We start from the raw sequence: 9,994 nt of genomic DNA on the forward strand, positions 1-9,994 counted from the left end.
CAGGCCATCTGCTAGGCACCACAGCGAGCCATATGGAACCTAGCCCCCACTTCTCTGGAAACGCCTGGCTTTTTCCTTCTGTGGGTTCTTTGCTTAGCTGTACTTCCCAGGCCAATGGAATGCAATGGTTGTGATAACAGTTCTCTTATCTTCCAGCCTTGGAAGGACAGTCAATGACTTAAATTTTATCAGGAGAACCTTTAGATGGTGCATCAACACTCACGGTAAGTAAGGACCAAACACTTCACTAAAAGCCCTGTGACATTTGTGACATAAGATAAATAATTCAGAAATCACGGTCCTATAATTCTTTCCTGCAATCCCTGTTCTCTACAAAGGGAATAATACTACATTTTCTTTGCTTCTTTCCTCTGATACTTTTAGCTGCAATTATCTTCCTCCAAGCTTGGAACAGCAGGAACAGCCATGCTGAGATGATTAGTTCTTAACTGTTGCAGGTTATTAGCTGCGCAGAAAAGGATATGCAAACCAAGATATGGTTTGGCTCCTACTGTGATAATCTCAATGAGATTTACAAATATCAAGGAGATTTCTAAGCTCTCCTTAAAACTCATAGCAAAAACGCTTGTCTCTTCAAAGTAGGAGCTTAAATTAAGCCTTAATCAGTTTTCAAAAATAACTTTTGAGGATTTTGTCTAAATAAATAAATGTGTCGGGTTGCTTATTTAAAGCTACTTTTTAATAGAAGAGGAAAGGATTTTTTTAATGGAACAGAGGTAAGAGGAAGCAATTTTTGCTGATTTTCAGCAAAATCATGAAGTGAGACAAGCAGGTTTCAGCTGCCATAACATCTTTTCCATGCTTCTCAGTTTTTGTTCCCACCATGGCCCCAAGCCACTTCTAAATCATATTTTTCCTACCATAAGAAAAAATATATTAAAACACTAGGATGTGAGTATAAGTTAATTAAAAAATGTTAGACCCCTGAAGATAAACAAAAGATGTGCTTTACAAAAGCATTTCTGAGGAAGAAATAAGCAATTCACCTTCATTCTCATGGAGGAATGATTTTGCTCTTCTATTCATTTTCTCTTAAGCAGCGATTCTACCTCCATAAAAAACAAAAGCTCTTTTCCTTCTAGTCCTTTCCAGAACAGAGTCAACATACTTAAATTCCTGTTAGCTTTGTCTTTCCCAAAGCACTTACCATATATTGCCTCATAATATAGTTATCTGGGTCCTGCTTAATGAGCTCAGATAAAAAGCTCAGTTGCCTCTTTTTCTTTGCATGCCCAATTGCAGACCCAGTGCCTGGACCTACTAGGTGTGTGATAAATGAATCTGTGCTGAATGATCTTGAAAAGTCCAACATTTACTACAGAACAGAGAACTTGGCATGGACTAAAGGCATCCCTGGAGTTAACTGCGTCAAAGTTAGATCTTTCATTTGAACACAAAAGGGTTTCCTTATATTTTTGTGGTTCTCAACCTTTTTTTTAATGTTTATACGTGCTTTAAATTTTTAAGTTTTTGGTGACCCATTTTAAAAGATTAACAAAACAAATCAAGCTAAATAATTCAGCAACGAATACAACCTTAGCTATTATTTGGCAGTCAAGGGCTCAGGGCAAGCTCCCTGGGATGGCATAGGCAAGGGGGTGCTTGACCCCAGCCCTTGCCCCATAATCTTCATCAGCATTCCCCCCTTGCTGCAAGCCATCCCAAACAACACACAGGTGAAATAAAAGATGGATCTAGCTATGCAAACTCAGTTTACATGTCTACTATCTTTTCCTTCTAAGCAGGCAGCCAACCTGCATAAGAAATTCAGTAGTCACCACTGGTTAATTTAATTTAATTTTTTTTTATTATTATGTTTGATTAGCCAGCATATGGTACATCATTAGTTTTTGATGTAGTGTTCAACAATTCACTAGTTGCGTATAACACCCAGTGCTCATCACAACATGTGCCCTCCCTAATGCCCATCACCCAGTTACCCCATCCTCCCAACCACTTCCCTTCTGTAACCCTCAGTTTGTTTCCCAGAGTCCAAAGTCTCTCATGGTTTGTCTCCCTCTCTGATTTCTTCCCATTCAGTTTTCCCTCCCTTCCCCTGTGGTCCTCCATGCTAGTCCTTATATTCCACATATTAGTGAAACCATATGACAATTGTCTTTCTCTGCTTGACTTATTTGACTCAGCATAATCCCCTCCAGTTCTATCCATGTCGATGTAAACGTTAAGATTTCATCCTTTTTGATGGCTGAGTAATATTCCACTGTATATATGGACCACATCTTCTTTATCCATTCAGCTGTTGAAGGACATCCCAGCTCCTTCCACAGTTTGGCTATTGCGGACATTGCTGCTATGAACATTGGGGTGCAGATGCCCTTTCTTTTCACTATGTCTGTATCTTTGGGGTAAATGCCACTGGTTAATTTAAGGTACACTACCGCCTATTTAATAATGCTTTATCTGCCCTGCCCTAAGCTCTTCTATATATTCAAAAGGCAATATGCTCGCGCATTCCACTAAACATTCTTTCATGGCCCTGATGATCCGGCTTGCCTTTTACCCACTGCCAAGTACCCCTAGTCTACCCATATTACACACTCAATGCAGTGTTCTGGTGCACAGCCATCGCTGTAACAACATTAATAATTGTAGCAAATATGCAAGAAAAGTGGGGAACCTGTGAAAGGTCCACAGTTCTCCACTGACTGAGCAGGCCACAGAAGCCAGGTCAGCTACTGTAAAGAGGAGTCAGCCGGCATCTGAGACACCCCCCCCCTCAGAATGGAATCCCTTCAATTTCCTTGTCTTGCTTCTTTACATTCCCCCCTATTCAGGGGCAGATCCAGATTTTGTGGGCTTGAAACTTAGATAATTTGGGAGTTCTTCTTTATGAAAAACAATAAAAATTACAAGTACGGAATTAGCTACAAAATAAATATTTATTTCAATTGAAAAAAACCACAACAAATGACACACTCTAAAAAGCTGACATATACCCCAAACATCACAAAACCTACAAAAGTAATATAAGTTTTCAAATTAATTAAATGCCAGATGCAATTTTGTAATAATACTTTCCTACTATTTTGGGGCTGCCTACTCTCTGGTTACTTCTTTATATGACAAATGGCGAGATTTCTGGGCATTTCCATTTTACTCAATCAGTGACCAATTTCAAATACTCTTGCATTGACAATACTTATTACCCAGTTAGCTGTCACTGCTTTATAGTAGCATATTATCAATCTTATGTCATCTTAATCAATGTTAGTCATTCCCTGTCAAATCAGCAAGAAATTTATCTTTTATCGGTGTATTGATATAATTTACTACTTTTTACTGATTTGCTCATCAAATAATCGAAAAGCTTACTCATTATTTCTTTTCAAAATTTATCTCTTAAGTATTTTAGTTAATTGTGGCTTTTGATATGATCTGAAATTTTATTGACTTTTTTTTTATTTTTTTTTTTAAAGATTTTTATTTATTTATTTGAGACAGAATGAGAGAGACAGAGAGCACATGAGAGGGGGGAGGGTCAGAGGGAGAAGCAGACTCCCTGCCGAGCAGGGAGCCCGATGCGGGACTCGATCCTGGGACTCCAGGATCATGACCTGAGCCGAAAGCAGTCGCTTAACCAACTGAGCCACCCAGGCGCCCCTTATTGACTTTTTAATAAACTGTGTTGAAACTTTTTTCTGTCTTTGAACACATACTGTAGATTCTTTTTTTTTTTTTTTTTGACAGAGAAAGAAAGAGCACAAGTAGGCAGAGCGTCAGGCAGCGGGAGAGGGAGAAGCAGACTCCCCGCTGAGCAGGGAGCCCTGATGCGGGGCTCGATCCCAGGACCCTGGGACCATGACCCCAGCCGAAGGCAGACAGTTAACCAACTGAGGCACGCAGGTGCCTCCATACTGTAGATTCTTGAAATATTATTGTTCCCATGCTCTATGTCTTGAATAGCTTTCTAATGAACGTATTATCCCACATCCAGGGTTGTTAAAGAAAGTCACACGCTGTTAAAGAAAAATCCAAGTCACATGCGTTTTTACAATGCTTAATCTACAAAACAAAAATGTGTTGCAAAATTTGCAGTAGTCAACAATCCCAGGTACTACAGATGGAGTTTTTTTCCCCTCTGTCAATGAGATTAAGTGAAAGAGCTGCATACCGCACACATTCTGCAATTAATCTTTTAAAGAGCACTTACAGCCATTTGTCTTTACCGATGTCATATGCTCATCTCTATATTAAGTATTTTACGTGCATTACTTCTTTTTATTTCCACCTCTATCTTATTAGTTGTGAATATAATAACTATTATTATCTCCATTTTACAGGTGAAACTGTGAGGCTTGAACATGTAGCTAGCAAATGACTGAGCCAGAGGTCATGCTCAGAAGCTCTGAATCTAGGGCTTAAGCTCTTACCTACTTACTGTCAGATTTCTTTCTTGCTTTCTTTGATTGCTATATTGATATATAAGTGAGAAGATTTGGAAGGAGGAAATGTTTGCCCTGAGATACCTGAAATATTGGTATTGCCTTAGCTTCAGGCTATGTATGGCAAGAAACACATGTTTAGCAAAGCTAAAAGGGTCCGTATTTTTCCCACTCCTTGTTCTAATGATTTTTTGGATTGTGGCCACCATTTTTAGCCTGAGACTTGCAGAGGGAGCATGGAGGCTTTAAGTTCTCACACATTTTTGCTAGCTATACAAGACTAGCCTATTGGAAGGATGGCGGAAACTTGGATGCTTCCCCTGACTGACTGTGACCTCTGTTAAACTCTATCACCAGACTGGGCTACAGCTTCCCTCTCTATAAAATTACGAGAACTACACTAAATGGTCTCTTGGGTCTTTCCTGGCTCTAAAATTCCATAAAGCTCAAACACAGTGCCAGTTTAAATAAGTACGTGGGGTGTACCTAGTACCAAAGACATTTATTTTTTCATCTTTATTTATTTTGTTTTTTTAAAAAGATTTTTTTTTTAAAGATTTTATTTATTTGCAAGAGAGAGAAGGAGAGACAGAGAGCACGAGAGGGAGGAGGGTCAGAGGGAGAAGCAGACTCCCCGCCGAGCAGGGAGCCCGATGTGGGACTCGATCCCGGGACTCCAGGATCATGACCTGAGCCGAAGGCAGTCGCTTAACCAACTGAGCCACCCAGGCGCCCTAAAAAGATTTTATTTATTTATTTGAGAGAGAGAGAGCACTCGCGCACAAGCAAGGGGAAGGGCAGAGCAAGAGAGAGAAGCAGACTCCTGGCTGAGTAGGGGAGTCTAATGCAGGGCTCGATCCCAGGACCCCAGGATCATGACCTGAGGCAAAGGCAGACGCTTAACTAACTGAGCCACTGAGGTGCCCCTATTTTTTCATCTTTAGTTGCTGAACTCATACTATTTAGATATGGAGTCATATAGTGAAAGACAAACCAAGCTATTCTCTCTTCTCAAATATTCTGATTTATCAGTTATCCACAAAATTAAAATGAAGAGGCTTTGATATTTTTTTTAAAGATTTTATTTATTTATTTGAGAGAGAGAATGAGAGAGAGAGAGCAGGAGAGAGGGGAGGGTCAGAGGGAGAAGCAGACTCCCTGCTGAGCAGGGAGCCCGATGCGGGACTCGATCCTGGGACTCCAGGATCATGACCTGAGCCGAAGGCAGTTGCTTAACCAACTGAGCCACCCAGGCGCCCAAGAGGCTTTGATATTAATAAGCTTTATTGTGTATAAATAAGGATATTATGGGAGATAATCCACTGATAAAATAATAATGATGATGATGATGATGATGATCTCACTTGTATTCATATTGATTTATGGCAATCTGTAAATCCGATTTGGAAAATCAGTCATATTGAAGCATATTTACAAATAAATGTTCCTGACTGAAAATTATAAATGATCAATAAGCTCATGAAAAAGTATCAATATCCCCGAGAATCAAGGAAGTGAAAATTAAAGCAAAGAAATACAGTTTTCTATCCCCCAAACTGATAAAGATTGAATGGAAGTGTGATTTGGCAAAACTTTCTAAGGGAAAATTTGGTAATATATTTGGAATTCTTTTTAATTAAAAAGAACTTTATGAAAGCAGCTAAACTTAGCACGGATGACACCTTTTTTCGACGATATATCTGAAGCAAGAGTTAAATATAAGCATAGTCTGATTTCATGCATTTCTGATTAATTATGACAATTCTAAGTTGCCCATTTCTTTTCCATTCATAATTCAAAGAGACAAGCCCTTGTCATGTTTTGTGCCTCTCACCTCCTTACCTTGGCATCAAGCTGACCCTATGTCGGGTGCCAGCTGGAGGACCCCAGTTGAAGGTGCTATCAGCTCCAGGTCCACAGACTTTCCTACTGAATGAGGGCTCTGACTGGAGCCCCAGCCTCTCTCTCCTCCAATAGCGGGAGGTGGGCCAGGTTGCATCCTGCCACCAGCATCAACCACTCTTTCAGAGCTTCTTCCCACATGGGACAGGATGGGACACTGGTGTTGCTTGGTCTGAACAGATTTAAGGAGGTTTTATCAGGAGGACCTGAAAACTATCAGAGCCTGCCCTGGTCCTGCACGGCCCCTTCAGCTGAGGGCCATGGTCACCGAGAAAAAGACAGAGGCTGCCTTGTCCCTCTTACCTCTTGGAGCAAGGAGCTTCCCTGAGCTGGAATGGGTCAGCTGGACACTACAGGGGATTCCAGCTTCACTCCATCCAGGGTGAATGGGGGATGGGGAGAAACTACTTAATGGGTGAGAGGTTTTACTTCGGAGGGATGGAAATGTTTTGGAACGAGATAGAGGTGGTTGTTGTACAACATTGGGAATGTACTAAATGCCACTGAATTGTTCACTTTAAAATAAGGGTTAATTTTATGTTATCTAAATTCCACCTCAAATTCTTTGTTTAAGTGAGTAGGGACTATCTTTGAGCAGTGGCATGATGCATGATTTCTCTTGTCATTTATCTGCACTTAAAAATTGCCAATTAGGAACCCTATTGTTTTAATAATTAGGAAAGAATTGTAAAAAAAAAAAAAAATTACCCCCCAAGAGACTTACAATTTAAAACTACACTTGAAGGCAGCTGACAAAAGAGGCTAAGAAAAATCTAAACATCTTTCCACACACTTTGAGAAAGATACATCTTCAAAAAATATATGAAAAACATAATATTTATCATTTTCATCTCTGTTCATTAACGAATTTCTTTCCAGGTATTGCTTCCCAGAACTCTTTTAAGCAAAGAAGAATGGCAGCAGAAAAGTTCACAGACTTAATTTAGAGTGAGTGCCTTTTGGGGGAAAGGAGAGGTGATGAGAGGGCTATAGGATTATTGGGACAAAAAGCTTAATTCAAATCTACTTTTAAGAAAGACACAACTAGCCATTTGGAGGATGCGAACCAAGTTCGCTTCACAGCTGTCTTTGTTTTCCCTCTCTTTCTTTGCCAGATAGAGGATCGAGAGAAAGTAAACGCACAATACTTTTTTGCTTGCTTGTTTTAATCATAAAACTATTCCCTAAAGACTTGAGCTAGAGCAGTTGAGTTTTGGTTTGGAAAAATTAGAGAAGCAATAAAGGAGAAGGAACTGCACTTCTCGCTGCCTCTAATTTTCTTCTGTAATGAGTTTCCTGCTTAAATGTGCATGCAGTTTGTCCTCTTTTCTTCTGGGAAAATATGTGCAGTAGCAGCTCTTTCAGGGGCTGACTTTCCTCGGAGTGTGCAGCCTGCTCCGTTGGGAGAAAATACGTACAATCAGTGCTAGTCCAGCCCTACTGTGGGAAACATCTGGAAGAACATAGAAGGTGTCGTTGAAAAGAATAATAGATCCAGGGTTTTTATTTTTCCATGAGCTACTTACAAGAAAACCATAGATATCTAAAATGCAAAGAAAAATGATGGCTAAGAGTGTATCTCAAAGTGTTGTTTTCGGACCACCTGAATCAAAATGTCCTCATTATTGTCAAAAATACAAATAGTACGTTTAATCCTGGAACCACTGAAACAGAAACTGTAGGAGGTGAAACTACATTAAAAAAAAATACATGTAGGGGCACCTGGTGGCTCAGTTGGTTAAGCGGCTGCCTTCGGCTCAGGTCATGATCCCAGTATCCTGGGATCGAGCCCCGCATCGGGCTCCCTGCTCCTTGGGGAGTCTGCTTCTCCCTCTCCCTCCACCCCACCCGCCCCTCCTCAGGCTCTTGCTGTTTCTCTTTCACATTCTTTCTCTCTCTCAAATAAATGAATAAAATATTAAAAAAAAAAACATGAAAACACTATCTAAGTCAGAGGTCAATGAAGCATGAGCAGTGGACCAAATCCGGCCCACTACCTGTTTTTATAAGTAAAGTTTTATTGGCACACAGCCACACTCTGTCTGTTTCTTCTTTTGTACTAAGATGGCAGAGATAAGTAGTGGTGGCAGAAGCTCTATGGGCCTGTAAAGCTTAACTGTTTACTAACTAGCCCTTTGCTGAAAAAGTTTGCCACCCCTGCTCTAAGCCACTGCCTCTCAAACTTTAATGTGCATATAAATCACTCAGAAATCATTTGAGAAAGATTTTGACTCAGTAGGTCTATTGGGGGCCTGAGATTCTTTTTCTCTCAAATCTCCTGTGTGTTGCTGATGTTGCTGTTTTGTAGATCACTTTTAGTAGCATGATCTAGAGTAGCTGTTCTCAGAATATGATAAATGTAAATTCTTAGCTCCATCACAAGCCTACCAGGTCAGAAACGCTGCGGGTTGGACTCAGCAATCCATGTGTTATCAAGCCTTCCAGGGGATTTCTGATGCATTCCAAAGCTTGAGGACCACTTGTTCGGATTATCCTTATGTAAACTAAAACTATCTCCAAAGAGCCTGAAATTATACGTTTATGTTAGATTCCATTACCATTGATTTTCCTAAACACAGTATATGTTTGTTGATCATAATAATCAGCAGGGAAGGAGACACACTGTATGAAATTGCCACCGAATACCATCTGATTTATTTCTTCCTCGTATATCCAGAATGGCAGCCTCGAATAACTAAAAATTTTAAATGTGTCTTCTTTGGTTTACTCTAGTTTAATTAATATTGGCCTTGGAGGGGTCTTCTATTTTTGTGCCTGCTCAAAATAGCTTCAAATGCCATGTCATTTCTAAAATGAACAATAGAGGGAGCTGGTGTTATAGTCCTAATCCATGAGGATTAGCAGAATTTTTCTTTATTGGCCGAATCAAAGAAAGCACAGCCTCTTGACTCATTCTTGAATGAAATGTTATTGTTTAGATGTCTAGTGCATGTGATATACAGCTCATTCTAATGCCAAAAAACTTATATGATATGTTCTAAATGAGTGTAATCTGTAAGCAATTCTATTCAATTACTTTCAACATTCACACACCTTCTAATATGTTCTAACAGTACCGAAGGTACAAGAGATTACTAAAACACAAATCCTTTTCTCATTAAACATAAGCTTCTGGGGAGAGAGGGAGTATTAACAGAAGCATGTAAATAAATTTAATAATACAACCCCCTACTAAGATTGGAGAGGGACAGATAGATGCTTTGGCTAGAAGTGGTCTTTTGGGTACATGACATGAGTAGTCACAGGAGGAACTGAGCCACGTAGCACTGAGCTGAATGATGTCCCTAACCATAGCACTAGAAGTACAAACTGGTAATCATAATTGTCCAGTTTGTCGACAGGAGAGACAATGTTTACAAAACGCAATGGAACGTATTCCCTGGGGTGAGGGACCAGCACACAGGAGACAGATGGATTATATTAGATCCTTGCCATCAGCACCACAAAGATTTAAATGGCTTTTGACTGGCATGGATTCAGGACTTGGCTTTGCTTATCTAGTCAAACAAATTAATGTTAATACAGCTAAAGGATTGAAATGAACGATACTATGTCAGTTTGTCCTACCGAGTGACATTGTCTCTTTATTTTTCCCAGTGGAAGCCTGAGTGATACTCAGAAGATACTCAAAAGAAGGCAAAAGAAGG

The sequence above is a fragment of the Neomonachus schauinslandi genome, chromosome 4 (genome assembly GCF_002201575.2).
Source record: "Neomonachus schauinslandi chromosome 4, ASM220157v2, whole genome shotgun sequence".
NCBI lineage: Eukaryota > Metazoa > Chordata > Mammalia > Carnivora > Phocidae > Neomonachus > Neomonachus schauinslandi.